Below are 18,506 nucleotides of genomic sequence, written 5' to 3'. Positions count from 1 at the left end.
ATATCTGGTAGTAGAGGTTGTCTTGGTGTCTCTGCTGAGCATACACCTCCCTTTCTTTGGTCCTTCTCTCCTTTCTCCTCAACTCAGTCCTATCATCTGTCTCCCTTTTCTCCCCCTCCCACCACATCTTCTTTTCCCTTCTCTTTCCTCCCCAAACTTCTTTCTCCTTATTTCTCCCTCTCCCTCTTTCCCCTGCCTCTTTCCTCTTTATTCCCATCTTCTCGTTCCATTAATTTATTCTTGAAATAAAGAAGAACTCATTTGCCTCCCAAAGAAACTTGCCTCTCAAAGAACTGAGGATGGGAGATAAAAACATGAGTGGGATTTAAGTTGAGGGAGAAATTACTTCCAAGAGCAATAAATCCAAAAGAAGGATGTAAACAGGGATCCAGAAATGATTCTTAGAGTAGGTAGCATTTGAGTTGAGACTTAATGTGACAGCGACCTTTTACAGTGCTGTCTCTGGGGTCAAGTCCTTCCAAGTGGGTGGAACACATTAAAATAAGTTCCAGGAACACAAAGAGTAGATGATAGTGAGCATGCAGTTAGTAGAGCAGGTTAGCTCGTGCATAGGGTAAGGTGCATATCGTGGAGGGGGTGGGTCTCAGGTCAGCAAGGGAGAGTAACCTTTGCTTGCGAGCCATGGGAAAATCACAGAGAGATAATGTTATGATCAGAGATGCACTACAAGAAAGTTATTTGACAGCAATGTGTTGGATAAACCAAAGATGAGAGCATTCGGAGTCCAGTCCGGGAGACCCTGAGCTTGTATTAAAATAGTCTAATCAAAAGGTAGGAAGGCTTATACTAGGGCCTTGGCTGCAGGTATCAAAATAATGGACACCTGCCAGACCCTTTGAAAAATGGAATCAATCCATTTTTATGATCATGGGTCCTGGAAGGGATGAAAGAAAACACTGAAGCCTTGATCCCAGGACACTGGGCAGTTATCAATTCCGTTTACCAGGACTAGATGGGAGTTTCCAAGAAGTGAATGAAAATGTGTGTCTGCTCCCTCAAAGGAGGAGCTGATGCCATACTTTTTGGTCTGGAAGCTACCTATATAAACAAGATACAAATGACACTAACCACAAAAGAAAAAAAATGCATACATTTCTTTATATTAAAAGTAAGAACTTCTGGGATTTCCCTGCTCATCCAGTGGTTAAGATGCCATGCTTCCACTGCAGAGGGCATGGACTTGATCCCTGGTTGTTGGGGAGCTAAGTTTCCACATGTAAGAACTTCTGTTCATTGAAATATATGTATGATGCTAAGAGTAAAACTATATTGTAGAGGAAGCTAAGGAGAAATTTACCACATCAATGAATGTAATCAAAATTGGAGTCATCATCCTACAATTAGGAACAGGCCTGCAGGGCCTTTTGTCCTTGGGGAAACTAGTGTCCTTCTAGATCTAAGGCTTGATGCCAGGGCAGGGCATCAAGGAAAGTGCAGTGGGCTGCCCATGTCTCTAGTCCTGGGTTAACGGGCAACTGGGAGGATCAGTGTGTCTAGTGTCACCTATTACAGAAGTCAATTCACAGGAGGAATAAAAAAGAATCACTAAATTTGATAATCCAGAGTTTATCATTAAATATGGAAAGACTAGTGTCAGGTGTCTCTTTGGGGAGAAATGTTAGATTTCAAAGGTGAAGATTTCAAAAGATTTGAAAAGTGAGTATGGAATGAGGCAATGTAGCATTTGACGTACATGACTCTTTTGAGAATTTGAAGTTGATACAGAGGCAGCTAGGATGGGACAAGCTGGGGGAATGGCAATATAGTCATCGTTTTGAGAATGGGGGGAAACGTGTTTGTAGGTCAGATGATCGGAAGATGAAATGAATTTGAAGCAGAGGGTGGTAAAGTTGAGGAGGGGGTGTGAGGCTGTGGAACCAAGAACACAGGTGGGGCCTCGTGTAACAAAGGAGGGGGAGAAGGAGACCCAGCGGAGGAAGGAGGCCTGAAGGAGGAAGACACAGATGGACCCCGAGTTCGGGAGAAGCTGACCAAGGAGACACATGGAATTATCTTGCTCTCAGTGAAGCAGAAGGAAGAGTCATCTGCAGAAATAGTGAGGAGTGGAGTGGGCTGGGCCACTGAGAATCACAGAGGACGGCAAACAATAGTTTGCAAAATGTGACGGAGATTTAATCACCCACCTGTGGCAGAACCCACAAGAACCTGTTTATTTCTCTTTTCTTCCTGTCGTTGTTGTGTCCTGTTATTGCTTTGTTTTTGCATAGTTTCAGATTTACTTTCCTAATAATATTAGCACTGAATAGCTGAGGGAAAGATTTTCGTTTTCAGCCTCACTGCTTATAAAATACATTAATAGGCAAAGATAGAAATCAAAGCCATCTTTTTTTTTTTATGTGAAATTACAGAGTACATGTTTAAAAAACAAGTTTTCCTTTAACTCCAGTCTCAGACCAACATCTTTAGGGGTATAAAAAAAGGTTTCACATGGGAAGCTGGATTTTTAAGCTAATGAATGCAACTCTATTTTTGATACTATGCTGTGTGTTTATATAAAATAGAGGAGCATTTTAGGCCAATTAGTGGCTTGCAAACCCTATACTTTTTCCAGCAAGGGCTAAGCTTGACGAACTTGAGAAGTTAATACAGAAAAGTGTTGGCAGTGAAATCGTGCGGTCGGGTTGATTCGAGGCAACAAAGCTTGAGCATAAATTAGTTTTTATTTGTTAAAAGAAAAACAAACTCTGTTTGTTTTTGTAATACAGTTTGTTAGTTCTTTTAATTTGGGGGAAAATTTGGGGAATTCCAGTTCTCAGAGAAAGTGAGAGGCTCAGGCCAGGGTGAGCCAGGCCCCAGCTCCCAGGCCTGTGTAAACAGCCACATGCGTCTCCCTAAATATACCTCGGTCAGAGGCAGCAGGGCGGGCCTGTTATGCCTGGACCTCGGCTGAACCGAGAGAGCCAGGCAGGCAATGACTGTGGTGGGGGCCACACTGGATTATTCAGACCACCAAAGGGAACACCTGGCACGGTCCCTGTCCCCCGTCCGTCTTACGTAGTGGCTGTGGAAACCCAGATTTAGAGGATGATGTTGCACGATAGAATTTGGAGATCCTGGAGTCCTTTCCCTTCATTTTGCAGATAAAAAAAGTCAAGATGAGACCTGTAGTTTGTCATCATCGAAGCAGATCCGTGCAACTCAAGACAGACTCAATCCCCAAGTCCAAGGCTCTTTGACATAAACTGTGCCATCAGCAGCCTTCTTTGTGTGGTCGGCCACGTGAGGACGGGAGGGGTTCTTCGAGCCCGGATCTAGAAAAAAATGCATACGTGAAAATCAAATGACTTGTAGCCCAGCTAATGGTAAACCCCTGTACATTCAGAATCCATGTCATTGTTGAGCCCTTCACCCAGGCCTCAGCTGCAAGTCCCAGCTGAAATGAAGCTACCCTAACCCTAACTTTAACCCTAAACTTGGGGAAACTTTATGTGGTTCTTGCTCCATCTTACTTACTTTTATGAGTTGGTAAAAAATCTCAGGATTTGTGGTGTAAGAGTTTCTTTAGAAGAAGTCTGCAGCTAGGGTTAGTTCAGTGTTGTTGTTGGATTTTTTTTTTTTTCCTTAGGACTCACAAAGCACTCTCACATTTACAAAGCCCTGGAGACTCATGACAATACTGTAAAGTGATGTGGTGGAAATTGCTGGTGGTTCCCAAAGTCTATTTTCTTTTTTCTACAACAGTAGAATTCCTGGATTAATTAGTCAGGGTCCTCCAGAGAAACAGAACCCATCGGATATAGAGAAAGATATATAAGAATAGATTTATTATAGGAATTGCTTCACAAGGTTATGGAGGTCAAGACACCCCATGGTCTGCTGTCTGTGGGCTGGAGACCCAGGAGAGCTGCTGGTGTGATTCAGTCCAAGTCTGAAGGCCTGAGAACCAGGAGTTCTGATATCTGAGGGCAGGAAAAGATGGACCTCCCAGCTCAAGAAGAGAGAGGGAAAGAATTCACTCTTCCCTTCCCTTTAGTTCCACCTGGGCCTTCCATATACTGGGCAAAGCCACCCACACTGGTGAGGGAAGATCTCTTTACTCTGTCTACTGAATCAAACACTAATCTCTTCCAGAAACACCCTCACAGGCACCCCCAGAAATAATGTTTTATTGGCTATCTGGAATCCCTTAGCCTAGTCAAGTTGACACATAAAATGAACCAACACAATCCCTGATTTTTAAATGGATACAAAAGAAAGGCACACATCCCAGGCTTCCTTGCCACTAACTGTGACCCTATAGCTAAGTTCTGGCCAATGGGATGAGAGGGGAGGTAATAAAATGTAGGCAGACAATGTGTGCTACTTCTATGTTATGCCATTGAAAGGCAATGGCAGTAAAGCAACTACACTCCAACAAAAATTAATTTAAAAAAAGGGTCATGGCAAACCCTTTCTCCCTTTCCACTTCCCACGAGAATATACCTAGACTAGTATTGAGGTGGAGAAACCTTGTTCTAGGTGATTCAGATAAATCAGTAAAGAATAAATGCAAAAGATTGTGATTTTTATAAATGTTAATGATTGTGTGACCTTGGGTACATTATGTAATCATTTGAAGTCTGTTTCCTCAATTTAAATTTGAGAGACAAATAGTTGCCTTGAGGAATATAACGCCGATTAGAGGGGTGTTGCCATTGTTATCTTCAACAGCAAGCTGAGCCTGGTTTTGGGAGCTGCAGAGGGGGAAGGACTGGATGCGGAAGGTGGAGAAGCTAGTGAGGGAGGGGGTGGGATTCAGAGACCGTGGTCAGCATCACCGCAAGGTTTTCCTCTTCTTTGTGAGACCACTGCAGGGGTTTCCTTAGTGAACAGACAGGACCCTGTGGTTAGTGCTGGAACTCTTTGTCCTGAATTCACAGTAACAGGAAGAGTGACTCAGTCTCCAGCCTCAAAGGATGAAGAGGCTGAGTCTGCTTTGGAACTTCCTCCCTTAAGTCAGTATTGGTCTGGGAACTACAATAATAAAGCTGAGTGTTGGGATGATTCATAGACATCAGTGGGCCCAGCGAAGGCAGGGTGGGTGGGAGTGAGGCAAAGGCAAAAAGAGGATTCTGGCAACAGCAATTTTTATTAGGCTGGTTGTTTGAGCTAAGTTTTAAAAGCCAATGGACCTAAGCATGAATACCAGGTCTGCTAGTTTATTGGAACCAATTTCCACATCCTTAAAGGGGATAATAGCTACCTGTTGAGGACTGTTAATAGCCATCATCGACTGAGTTCCGATTATGTGTCAGTCACTCTTGTAACTATTTTTTGCACATTATTTGGGTAATCTTCCCAGCAACCCTTGGGAGGTAAGAACTCTTGTGATTTCTGGGTTACAGATGAGAAAACTGGGGCTTGAAGAGGTCAGAAAATGGACCCACCTTCAAACTCTACTGTTGGGTTGCTTCTCCAATTAGGATTAAATGAGAAAACCTAACATGCTAGTGTAGTGCCTGGGTTATTGCCTTGAATAAACGGTAATTTTTAAATATTATCCCAATTTTAGAGATGAAAAAATTGAAGCTAAGAATGGCATAGTAACTCTCCCCAAATTGTACACCGTGCTGGTACAACTAGACTCAGACTTTCAGTTCTAAAGGATTTTCTAACCCTGCATCTGCCTTGGCACCACAAGGGATGTTTGAAAGCAACCTGCTCACCCAGGATGGAGTGGAAGGTTCACCCAGCTCTCAGAGGTCAAGAGAATGCCCCAGCTCTTAAGGACATGGCCTCATGCTTCTCAGAGAGGATGTTTTCGTTGTGGGATGCATCATAAAACAGCAGCCAAGAGCAGCCTCCATCCCACCACCCTGCCTGCCCCTCCTTTCTAGGGACTGCTGGAGCCACATGGTCTCTCACTCACTTCTGTTTATGGAGTTTCTCAGCCAAGAGAAAAACCATTAGGTGTCTAGTTGCAAGTAGGAAGCATCCAAGAAGCTGCCTATTCCAGTGGAAATTCCTGCCAAGAACCTTAAATAAACTTGGTGGAGGGAAGATGTCTAAACCCATTCTGTATGCAGTATATTTCATTTGTTAGATTAATATGTAGAACTTGATTTCATCTAATTAATTAATTTGGGGTCTAAAAGCAGAGGAAAAGGGTGGGTTTTTTTTCTTCCCACTTCTGATTCTCTTTGTGGGTTTCTTTTGGGCAAAGAAGCAAGTCAATACATTATTGAGGATAAAAGAAAAATCTCTCTGAAGAGTTAAGCAACTCTTTATTTATATTTTTAGCCAAAGGTGAGAGGTAAAGTCAACAATTTCTCTATGATCAGTGGCTATGCCCAGCAGTAGTATGGACAGAAAGGAAGACTTGAGCATGTAAGAGGAAAAAGTCATACAGTTAAAAACTATAATGAAACATGTAAGATGCTTTGCCTCTATCTTAAAAAAAAAAAGTCTATTGTGTCTACAATACTTTCAGAAGGAAACTGAATCATTTTACCCTCTTTTAAAATATATACATATAATAAGGTAGAATCCCCTTATGTTTTACATGACAATGAATTTCATGCCACTTGACGGATGCCCCATCACAAGGTACATTAATATAAATGACTCTCACTAAGCAGGCTGACATTGCTCGCCCTGCAAAGTGCCCCCTTAAAGATAAGAGGATGGGCAGGAGTCAGGGCAGTCCTGGCTCCTCACAGCCGAGATAGGGGAGAGTTGGCCAGGAAGTAGAGGGGAGTGCGGTGTGACACCTTACCTTTATGCAAAATTTCTTTTTGCAGAATACAATGCACACCAGAGAGAGAGCAGACCTCCTCTCTACACGTTTATTGAAACGCTCCTGGAATAATTTTTGGAAGAAGCTGGGTCGAGTTCAAGGCAGATTTTGAGATTGTCTGGAAAACCAGAAAGTAGTAAGAGATCATCCTGTAAGGAAGGGTCAGATAGACCAAAAGGAGACGCCCCAAGAAGACAAGGCAACAGTTAAAATTTAAAGAAAGAAGCAAACACAAAAGACGTAGACGGTTGGAGATCTAAAGGGTGAGATGTTAGTGTATGTAGTCAAGACAAAAGCAGTGGACAGTTATCTGAGTGGAAAACTGGAAAGATTCAGGAGGGCAAGTAAAACCCTAAATTAAGCGGCAGAAAAGTTACAAACACAGAAGCAGTGAAAGGTCCAAAATCCAAACTGTGAAACCAGTAGGTCCCAAGCGCCAGTCACGAATAATGCATCAAAGAAACTTACAGTACTTACAGCTGATAAAATGAATCCCCGTCTCCTGGGACAGCGGCAGTTTAAAGAAGAGAAAATGCATCTGTATAAAAATCAAGGTCATTTTGCCTCTTGGCACAAAGCTGCGGAAAAAGGGAGAATGCTTGTGAAAGAAAAAAAGAAAGAAGAAAAGAGACCATTCAAGACAAACGGCACGTTTTTCCTGGTGGCAACCTCCTTCCCACCAGTCCTGGGTGAAATAAACAGTCCTCAGCACACGGAGTGGAGAAGCCAGAGGTTCTAAAACAGAGGATCTGCATCTTTGGGTTCTATAAATCAGAGGCCACAGGTATGCAATAGTGAGTCTGAAGTCAATACAGGTCATTAGGACAGATGGATGGATCCTGCTCTGCAGACCACTGACACTTGACCCACGTGACAAGTGACCACGTGGACAAGGAGCCCCGTCTCTGGTCAGGTCGAGCTTCCCAGCGTGTTCATCTCATGAGCTCAGAGTGAATCGAAGTATTAAAAGGCAACTGTGATGAATAGTAAACCGAAGAAGCTGTAGTCTGCACAGGCTTCCTTATCCCTGCGGGTGACCAGCCTCGAGGCTCTGTGGCCTCAGGACCCTGTGAGGACAATGGGGGTCAATGTCAAGGCATGCCAAGGTGTCCACCTCACCTGGTTGGGAAGCTTTGCCTTAGGGGATGGTTTGAGATCTCCTGAGATAATTACCCTCAGAGGCAGATGACCACACAGAGAAAGCAATGGATCTAAACAAATGTCAAACGTAAGTAAAAAGCCCTGGAAACTACTGTATAGAGACTGAGACCAGCACAGAGTAAGGTGATGTTTCAAGTGAAAAGTATAACAGAGCGAAAGAAGTCATTGTTTCCCTGAGTAGTACAAAGACCTTCCTCTCCCCTCTCCCCCTCCCCTCCCCCTCCCCCTCATCCTATTCAGTGGTGGAAGTTACAGTGTATAAATGTAAAGAAACAGAGGCAGATGAAGCAAAGAGCAACCTAACAGACCAGCAGCAACAGTTTCCTGGGACAGAAACAGGACCGGTAACTGTAGCACAGAAATGGTGTAAAGCTCAGGCTGCTGGGGTGTTTTCTCAGGCCAGAGCCATGTTTTAAAAATAATTAAATTTGAGTGCTTTTAGGGGTATGCATTTTCCATGTTTTTGAAACTGCCACCCTTAATATTTTATCAACCTTTTTCATTCCCTCTTGTTATTTTCCTAACCTCTGAAGGTATTAGAGTTTGCAAACTCCAGCTCCTGAGCAGTGCTGGGAAGATCTTGAGGCCAGCATTTTTAGAGGCATAACCTCCTAAGATGATCAGCCCAGCGGAGATAAGCTTGGGCCCAAGAGAAGGAATGTACAAAATCAAGACCACAACTAGCATGGAGACAGAAACAATTCCTGGGAAAGAAATACTGTTACTATGAGCTACCATACAGTTTCAAATTTTTTAGGATTAAAACTCACAGAGATTTATGCATACATATTTTCTAAAAACTATACTTTCTAAATTATCTTTATTGGACATGTTGCTCATTTACCATGTTGTTTTGTTCTCCTCAATGACAAATTATTTTGTTCCAAAATGTGTCCAAAGAGGATGTTCAAGTTGAAATACCTAACTTACATGAACTTAACATACCAACCTGATAAAGGTCTAACAAAGTCATAGCCAAAGTAGGCAGAAAAGACCCTTGACTGAGTCTTCCAAGTAGCCAAAATGCATTGCACAGAGGGGCTTCCGTGCACATGTTTCTGTATCTGAGATACTAAGCCTTTTGCAACACTGTTCTGATTTGGGGCAAAGAAAAATATGACCAACCTAGAGCTCCTTTTCTGCTTTTTGCCTAGAAGGAGCTGGTGTTGATGTGGGATAGATGAAAGGATATACTTGGAAAGATTAAAGGCTTGGGATCTACCACTGGAAGCTCTGACCCCCAAAGAGAACTCCATTCCCAGGTGTTCCTGCTGTCAGAGCAGTGAGATAGGAGTAGATTTCTGTAATGGGTGAGTGGAGATGTCAGACTGGACCACTTTGGGGAGGTTGTATGGAAGACAGTCTAGGAAAAACATCATTCTCCACAGAAAGAATATGATTGATTTACCTAGTAGTGCCATTCTTAAGTAAATGTGGGTGAACTCAATGATGTAAGATATCAGCACACATGGAAACCTGTAAAGCAGGCGTGTATAAATGCACCATCGAGTTTACTGACATAACAGGCATATAAATTTTAGCGTTTAGAAGGCATTCACCCCTCTCCACCCCAGCCTCGAGCAGAATAAAACCATTGCAAAGGTTTTAGCACAACCTGGTGGTCATTCTATGGTGTAAAATGAGATGGGGAAAATAATTCAAGTACATCCATGTAAAAACACTTCAGTGTGACAAAAATTATCCCAGAGAAAATACAAATCATTCCCATGAAATTTACTGTTTGGCATTACCTAATAATAAAATATGAGTCTACATCAGTAAAATAAAACATACAATTTCTCAAATTTGTTTTTATTCAGCACTCATTCTGAAAGGAAATATACATTTTGGATGAAAAAGTGTCCTGAATTGAAAATGGATTCTTCACAGTCTTTTTTTTTTTCTTTTACTCAGAGAGTTATTTCCATAGAATTAATTTTTAAAAATATTTTAAAGTTAATAATTTGGCCTTCATCAAAAAAAATAAGAAGTTGGAGTTTAAAAATAAGTTAATGATTTTTTTTAATAGAGAGAATGTCTTAGGAAGTCCAAATTTAAACACTGAATATTGATATATTGTTTTACTAATAAATGAACATTCCTCTTAGAACGATTTAAAAAACTATAAAGTAATTCTATAACTTATTGGCCTGGTTTTCTCACCCTAGAACAGAAAGCCCACTGAATTCATTTATATTGTATATGTTTATAAGTTGTTTTTTTTTTTTTTTTTTGGCACGTTACATGATGTCTTTATTTTTACATGTTGATCTGGCAAAATTTTGTATACTGATTTTTTTTTTAATTTTCATTTTATATTGGAGCATAGTTAACAATGTTGTGTTAGTTGTGTTAGTTTCAGGTGATCAGTTATACATATTCATGTATCTATTGTTTTTCAAACTCTTTCCCAGTTAGGTTGTTACAGAGTATTGAGAGGAATTCCCTGTGCTGTACAGTAGGTCCTTGTTGGTTATCTATTTTAAATAAGCTTTATCAAAGCATTTTCTAGTTCTCATAAAGCAAGTGCTAGAAGGGCTGATTTGACTGAGATACAGATCAGGCTACCAGCTCAAAGAAGATTTATTTTCCAGGGAACATTTAGGGACTTATTTCCTCTGAGACTTTAGATTATAAGTTATTGGGGTCAGAACTGTTTAAGTCTAAGAATTTTAAATCTTCATTAAGATTTTTTTATAGTTTTTGAAGAAAGTTTTTATCAAGAGAATATATAAACAAAGCAAAGAATTTCCATATTCCATTTATTAAGAACCCATAGCCATATGTCTTTGGTGATCTTTACATTTTCTTTAATGATGGCATGATTTTTAAAGCGTTAAATACCACTTTTATTTCTAAATTAATGAATTAGTATTACTTTTTGAGTCAGTGATCTGTTAAGAATTACTATTGAAGTATGACTATTTTGATAATTGAAATATGACTATTTTATTGAAACTGGAATGGAATATTTACTTAGCTCTCTGTAATAGGCCCAGTGATGAAGAGCTACACACAATGGGAAGAAAATGTAAAAGCTTGTTTAATACTACAAAAAATATATGTACTTTCCATTGGTAAAACTTAGTTATTTGGGAGGTTATTTGCATTTGTATAATTTATGCACATTCATGTGTATAAATGCTTCATTTATTAAAAATACAGATTCTCATGAAAAAAATTCACCAATGTTTTAGATGCCTATTCAGTAGTAAAATCACTTCACCCAGACCCTGTAAAATGTATGACACATTGCATTATCTGTACTGTATATTGCACTGCTAGGATAATAGCTGTTCTGTTAAAGTGGAATTGCTAAACATGCACTCCAATGAAAGTTAATCACATGCTTATTTTTGCACATGTCTGATGGAAAAAAAAACCCCAAAAACCTCCAATTATGACTTCTGGGGCATTGTTTTTCATTAGCTGTTTCAAAACAATCCCCATCTCTTATCTTAAAACTTGGTAGGTACAGTGTGAAATTAAGTTTAGGTGAAGTAAGAAAACCAAGGAGAGAGGGCCTAGAACCGGATGTTTCCCTCCAATACAGCAATGTCCAACCAAGAGGCCCCCGAAAGGGCCATGCTGAGTATATTTAGATTCTTGCAGTCCTTCCTCCGAGTTCGTCTCTGAATTCCCCTCACTGACCCCTCCCCTTCCTGTCCAATGGCGGGAAGGCCTCCCCAGGCTGCAGGCTCAGTGCCGCATGAGCAGCTAGCTCTGCTTTCTGCCTGGGTTTGTGGCAGACCACAGAGACCCCCCGCCACAAATTTGCTTCCTTCCCGTTAATAACACTTGCATTAAAACGTCCCCAGAGACTACCATGTGTCAGGCGCTTGAAATACAAGAGACAAGCTCACTGGGGCATGAGCTCTGTCAAGGTGAGCCCTGATGAAAGCAACACACAGGGGTGAAAGGACACCATGGAGTGGGTGGCCGACATCATCCATGGGGGAGGAGAGTTCCCGAAGCTGGGGAGAATAGCACAACTTTTGTTCTTCAAGGTAGGTGACTTGGGTGAGAAAACATGGTAATGAAGTTAAGGATTATCTATTTCATCATCAAGTCAATATTTTACTTGAGGTTGATATAAATTTATACAGGCAAACCTCTGAGATATTGTGGCTTCAGTTCCAAACCACTGTCATAAAACAAATATGCCAATAAAGGGAGTCACATGCATGTTTTTGGTTTCCCAGTGCATATAAAATTTGTTTACACTAGACTGTAGTCTTTTAAGGGTGCAACAGCGTTATGTCTGAAAACATGTACATTTCTTAATTTAAAAATACATTATTGATAAAAATTGCTATCATCTGACAAACCAGTGTTGCCACAAACCTTCCATTTGTAAACAGTGCGGTATTTGAAAAGTGTAATAAAGCAAATCACAATAAAAAAAAGTACATCTCTACATAAGAAAAGTAAAAGATGACAGCATTTAAAACACTTAGTGACCACTCCAATCTTCTTACTACTGCAGGTTTCTACAGAAAATGTACATAAATAGATTCAGACACTGTTCTTCATTTTGAGGAGTTAGGTTTCCTGAAAGAGACACTTGTATAAAAGTTATGATGGGATATGACACATAAAAACTGTGCAGTGAGAGTAAGATGAGGGGTGATAAACTCTAGCTGATGTAATAAGAAGATACTTACAGATTTAGTGATATTTGGGATGTGTCTTAAAGGCATAGAAGTTCACCAATCAGTGAAAATAACTTATTAGGTCACCAAGAAAGGACAAAAGTCTAGAGTTGGACAAAGGAAAAATAGATAAAAACAGACAATATTAGGAATAGGACAAAATGGTAATTAATATGCTCGGAGAACTTTTCCCATCATAAAGTATCAACATGAGATGATTAAAAATGAAGATCCTGAGAATAAATTAATTGATAAAATTCTTGTTAATAGAATGGTATTTTAGAGGGAATAATCAATGTAAGATAGAAAATGGAGACTCTCAGAGAAGAGACCAAAAAGACAATGAGATTTTAAAAAAAAAAAAAAAGATAAGGGCTAAGGGCAGTTTCTTTTGTCAAATGAACAACAGATCTGCTTCTTTCAGATAACTAAGAAAAAAACCCAGAGTTAGATTACACCAAAGGAGGAAAACAAACAAACAAACAAACAAACAAAAAAAAAAACTACTGATTTTAAACATTAGCTATTAGGTGTTAGAAAATTATTCTGAATTCTTCAATTCAACAGGGCTCTGGATTGCTCACCTATGAAAGAGCAATGCAGTGAAAACTGCATGACCTATTTTTTTTGAACTTTTTATTTAAAAATAATTTTAGTAATACACAGATTGCAAAATAGTAGAATCCCCGTGTAACTTTCACTAACTTTCCCCTAATGTTAACGTCTTACATAGTATAGTATAGTAAATTGATTGTAACCAGGAAACTAACACTGATATAAAACTGTTAACTTGGGTTTCCCTGGTGGCGCAGTGGTTGAGAGTCCGCCTGCCGATGCAGGGGACACGGGTCCGTGCCCCGGTCTGGGAAGATCCCACATGCTGCGGAGCGGCTGGGCCCATGAGCCATGGCCACTGAGCCTGTGCGTCCGGAGCCTGTGCTCCGCAACGGGAGAGGCCACAGCGGTGAGAGGCCTGCATACCGCAAAAAAAAAAAAAAAAAAAAAAAAAAAAAAAAAAAAAAAAAAAAAAAAGACAATGAGATTTTTTTAAATAGCAAAGTAAATAAAAGAAAATTAGAGAATTTGTAAATTCAATACAAAAAGAAGGTAATTGTCACCCTGTCTTTCCCCCGCCCTCCACAAAAAAAGAAGAATCAGATGAGGGAGGATGGGGAAGAGAGAGACAGAGAAAGACTGAGAATTAAAGAGAGAATGAAAAGGAGGAAGGGAGGAAATCAACAAAGACATAATTTAGGGAAATGTCCCCAGACCGAAAAATATTAGTTTCCATATGAATGAGCCTCTCAAGTGACTAAAACAGTGACATTAAAAAGCAAACAAGCAAAATAAAACCTGCCCACATCATGGCACCTTATTGTGAATAATAGACCCTAAAATATCTCAGGAAGGAAAACAAGAAACCTCTGAAGCCAGGTTATCAGGAACCAAGTGGCATCAGACTTCTCAGAAGCAAGAGCCACTGCTGGGGAAAAAAAGGGTGACGCCTTTAAAAATCTGAAGGAATCTAATGGATGTAGAAGTTTGAATGAGCATCCCTAAAAGAAACCAAATATATGGAAGAGAAAGTCAAATACACAGTAAATGAAAAACATCATGAAAGAGTAAAATCTATATATAAAAGTTGAAAGTGCATAGAGCCCAGAAATAAGCCCACACATATATGGTCAATTAATATATGACAAAGGAACCAAGAATATGCAATGGGGAAAAAACAGTCCCTTCAATAAATTGTGTTGGGAGAACTGGACAGCCACAAGCAAAAGAGTGAAACTGGATGGCTGTTGTATGCCATACACAAATATTAACTCAAAATGGATTAGAGACTTGAACAAAAGACCTGAAACGGTAAAACTCCAACAGAAAACTATAGGGGTAAGTTCCTTGATGTCTGATCTGTCTTAGCAATGATTTTTTTTTAATTTGACACAAAAAGCAAAGGCGACAAAAGCAAAAATAAACAAGTGAGACTACACCAAACTAAAAGCTTCTGCACAGCAAAGAAAATCATCAACAAAATGAAAAGGCAACCTACTGAAAAAGGGTAAATATTTGCAAATCATATATATTCTTGCTGTCTTTCTAGTATACAGCTAACTTTGGACAGTCTCAAGGATCAGGTCAGAGGGAAACAACATCATAAAGAATATCTGATAAGACCCACTTGACAATGAAACCAAGCCAGTTAAAGATTAATCAAAATAAGAAATTCAGGAGTGGGAAAGCCCTCAAAAGGACTCTAGACCCTTATGCAATTTAGATACAGGTCTAATGCAGTTCTTGCAGGCTTGATATTGTGAAATTAGCAATACAAATAGGAAAAACACTGAGAGGTGGAGAGAGACAAAGTTGAAGGTAATGTGGATATGAGAACTCATTATCTTGAAAAGCAAGAAGACAAAGAACAGTAAATGGTGTTAAAACATTTTGAAGGTTTTATGATCCTTCTTTGCCTTAAGTTAACATGAAGTCATTTAAATTAATATATACAGTAAAAAGAAGATAATTTAGGTGTAGGTTAAAAATTTTATCAACTCATTAAAATTCCATTTTTTCAGTAAATTTAACTGGATTAAACATAATCCTTTGTTTAAAAAAATTAAAAAATCTATATTTTGATTTGTATTTTCAAATCTTTATGTTTTTCTAAATTGTTCTACATTTTTTCTAATGCAAAGAACATCCTTATTTATTTTGGCCTTCTTCCCTCCTTCCCTCCTTCCCTCCTTCCTTCCTTCCCTTTCTCCTTCCCTCTCTTGGTAACTTCTATATATATGGAGAAATGACTAGCATAATATTCACCAAAATATAATGTTCACTTTGAAAGTACTTTTGGAGACTTTTAAAAATTTAACTGTTTTTCAACTAGGTAACAGATTCACAGTCTAAAATTCAAACAGTTATGCTAAGACACACAAGATCCTACCCATGTTACCATTCCCCCACCAGCCCCAACAGGTAAGTACATAACATTCCATTGAAAGGGAGCACCTTAGGTTATTCCAGAAGCCTATAGATGGACACTTGGGTTCCTTCTAATAATTTCCATTTCATAGGAAAATGCATTAATTTGTACATGTGACACCTTGTAACTGTATAGCTTTTTCTGGAAAGAAATCCAGAGATGTGGGGTTTCTAGGTAGAAATGGAAATGCATCTGTAAATGTGATAGATGTTGCCACATTGCCCACAGTAGGGCTGGTGAAATCGTGAGGGTCCTCAGTCCCCAGACCTCCTGTGTATCTCCTATTAAGAACGGTTATGTCAATGTTGTCTTGATGTGCATCTTTCTCATACGAGTGAGAATGTGAATCTCCTGTGTTTAGGCCTTTTGTAGTTCTTGTTCTGTGAACTCTCATTCTCCTTTGACCAATTTTCGATTGGATTTGGGGTGATGTTTATTTTTATTCGTGCTTTTCTGTATTACTTGCTTTTATATAATAAGAATGTGTCAGTTTTATAAAACAAAACTTACTGTAAAAAAGCATAAGACCACAGAGGAAGAGTTTGGCTTGGTAAAGTGTAGAAAAACCCTTTCTGAGATAGGATACAAGTGGGAGAGTGAGTAAGGTAAGGATAGAAATATATTTTTAAATGCATAAGAAGAAATTTAGGTGAGTGGCTTCTATTTTTGTTTCTATTTTTTTTAGTAAATGAGTCAGTGGCATTTGATGGAAGTAGCAGCTATGGAGATGCCCAAGTTGGGAAGAGCACCAAGGAGGCTGGTAAAGGAAAATAATCCACTCACCATATTGTGGTCCTGAATCAAGTTTGGAATCACACATATTTAATGATGTCAATAGGTAAGTTTTTTTTTTTAATTAAAGTTTAGTTGATTTACAATGTTTTGTTCGTTTCAGGTGCACAGCAAAGTGATTCAGTGATTATATATATATATATATATATATATTCCTTTTCAGATTCTTTTCCATTATAGGTTATTACAAAATATTGAGTATAGTTCCATGTGCTATACAGTAGGTCCTTGTTGGTTATCTATTTGATATATATGTGTGTATATGTTAATCCCAAACTCCTAATTTATCACCCCCGCCCCTTTCCCCTTTGGTAACCGTGTTTGTTTTCTATGTCTGTGGGTCTATTTCTGTTTTGTATGTAAGTTCATTTGTATCATTTTTTGGGTTCCACATTTAAGTGATATATGTATTTGTCTTTCTGTGTATGGCTTACTTCACTTAGTATGATAATCTCTAGATCCATCCATGTTACTGCAAATGGCATTATTTCACTCTTTTTTATGGCTGAGTAATATTCCATTGTATATATGTACCACATCTTCTTTATCCATTCCTATGTCAATGGACATTTAGGTTGTTACTTCCATGTCTTAGCTATTGTAAATAGTGCTGCAATGAACATTGGGGTGTATGTATCTTTTCGGATTATGGTTTTCTCTGGACATGCCCAGAAGTGAGATTGCAGGATCATATGGTAACTCTATTTTTAACTTTTTAAGAAACATCCATACTGCTCTCCATAGTGGCTGTACCAATTTGTATTGCTAATCATTAGAGAAATGCAAATCAGAACTACAATGAGGTACCACCTCACACCAGTCAGAATAGCCATGATCACAAAGTCTACAAATAATAAATACTGGAGAGGATGTGGAGAAAAAGGAACCCTCCTATGCTGTTGGTAGTAAGTTTTTAAAAATAATATTAGTTCCAAGCAGAGAAGCTACAGGTGTGGAAGTGGGAACAGAGATAGGAGAAATCTGACCAATGCAGACTTAATTGTCAGTAGGGTAGGAGGGCTGGTGATCAAGGTGGTGGCAGGAACTGCAGATGCTACTGACAAGTATGTGAAGTGAGTGCACAAAAAGGAGAAAAGGATCAAGACGGGAAGGAGGACTAGAGTTCTCCATGGGGTAACTAGAAATTCCAGGCCATACCCAGTTATCTTTTCTTTTTGTTTCCTTTTGTAAAAATTCATATAAAAGCATTTCTTTCACTTGTAACCATTTCAGCTGCTACATAAAAAACAAATCTCAGATAATATTCCCAGAAAGATATCTTATATGTAAATCTCCATATGTAAATATGTAAATTTAGAATTACATTAACTGATGAATTGCCTACAAAGTGCATCATCTTGCAATGATAAATAAATTTAATCTCTTCCTTTAACATTGTATAAATGTAGGGCTGATTTTATTTCTCAAATTCACATATTCTCTGAAAGACTGCAGGACATTGAATTAAAACATACTATAAAATCTGTAGGGAGAAAGTGTGGATTTTAGTAATTTAACTAAACTTGTCATTGATTTGACTGATTTTAACTTTTTTTAACTTCCTGCATTTAAATTATGAATAAATATTTTGCTACCTCTTGCAAGAACAAATAGTTTATTTACCACTGACTCTCATCAAAGAGAAATTTGACTTCCATGATTTAATGCTACTTTAAACAAAGAGAAAACTGCCAAAGCCTGTTTTATTTACAAAAATAACTTGTTTTGTTTAAGAAGTCATTTTATAAAAGTAAAACTGACTGTGAGCTCAGATGAGGAACATTAGACTGTCTGAAGGGAAACCCACATACTTGCACACACACTGAAAAATCCAGACTAAAGTATACTGCATTTATATCACTGATATGTATTTTCTCTCATAATTCACATGACTCTACCTATTGAAAAAAAGTGCTCCTTGGATGTTGAACTAACTGTGATCCCTTATGGTGTACTTGTGTCCTCCAAGATGGATACAGAGTTCTTTAGGATTATTAGACATTGCAAGATAGTATGGGAGAAACGTCAAGATGAAGATTCTAGGTCCTAGGACAAAGATTGGATGGATTATTAAGACTTGTAACCTAATCAGAGTGTGTCTGCTGGAAAATAATAGTGTAAGGGAGAGAAAAACACATGTTTTTAAAAGATGATGTAGGGC

Source organism: Mesoplodon mirus (genome assembly GCF_964341445.2).
Source record: "Mesoplodon mirus genome assembly, chromosome: 3".
Classification (NCBI taxonomy): domain Eukaryota; kingdom Metazoa; phylum Chordata; class Mammalia; order Artiodactyla; family Ziphiidae; genus Mesoplodon; species Mesoplodon mirus.
This window is presented reverse-complemented; position numbering follows the sequence as displayed.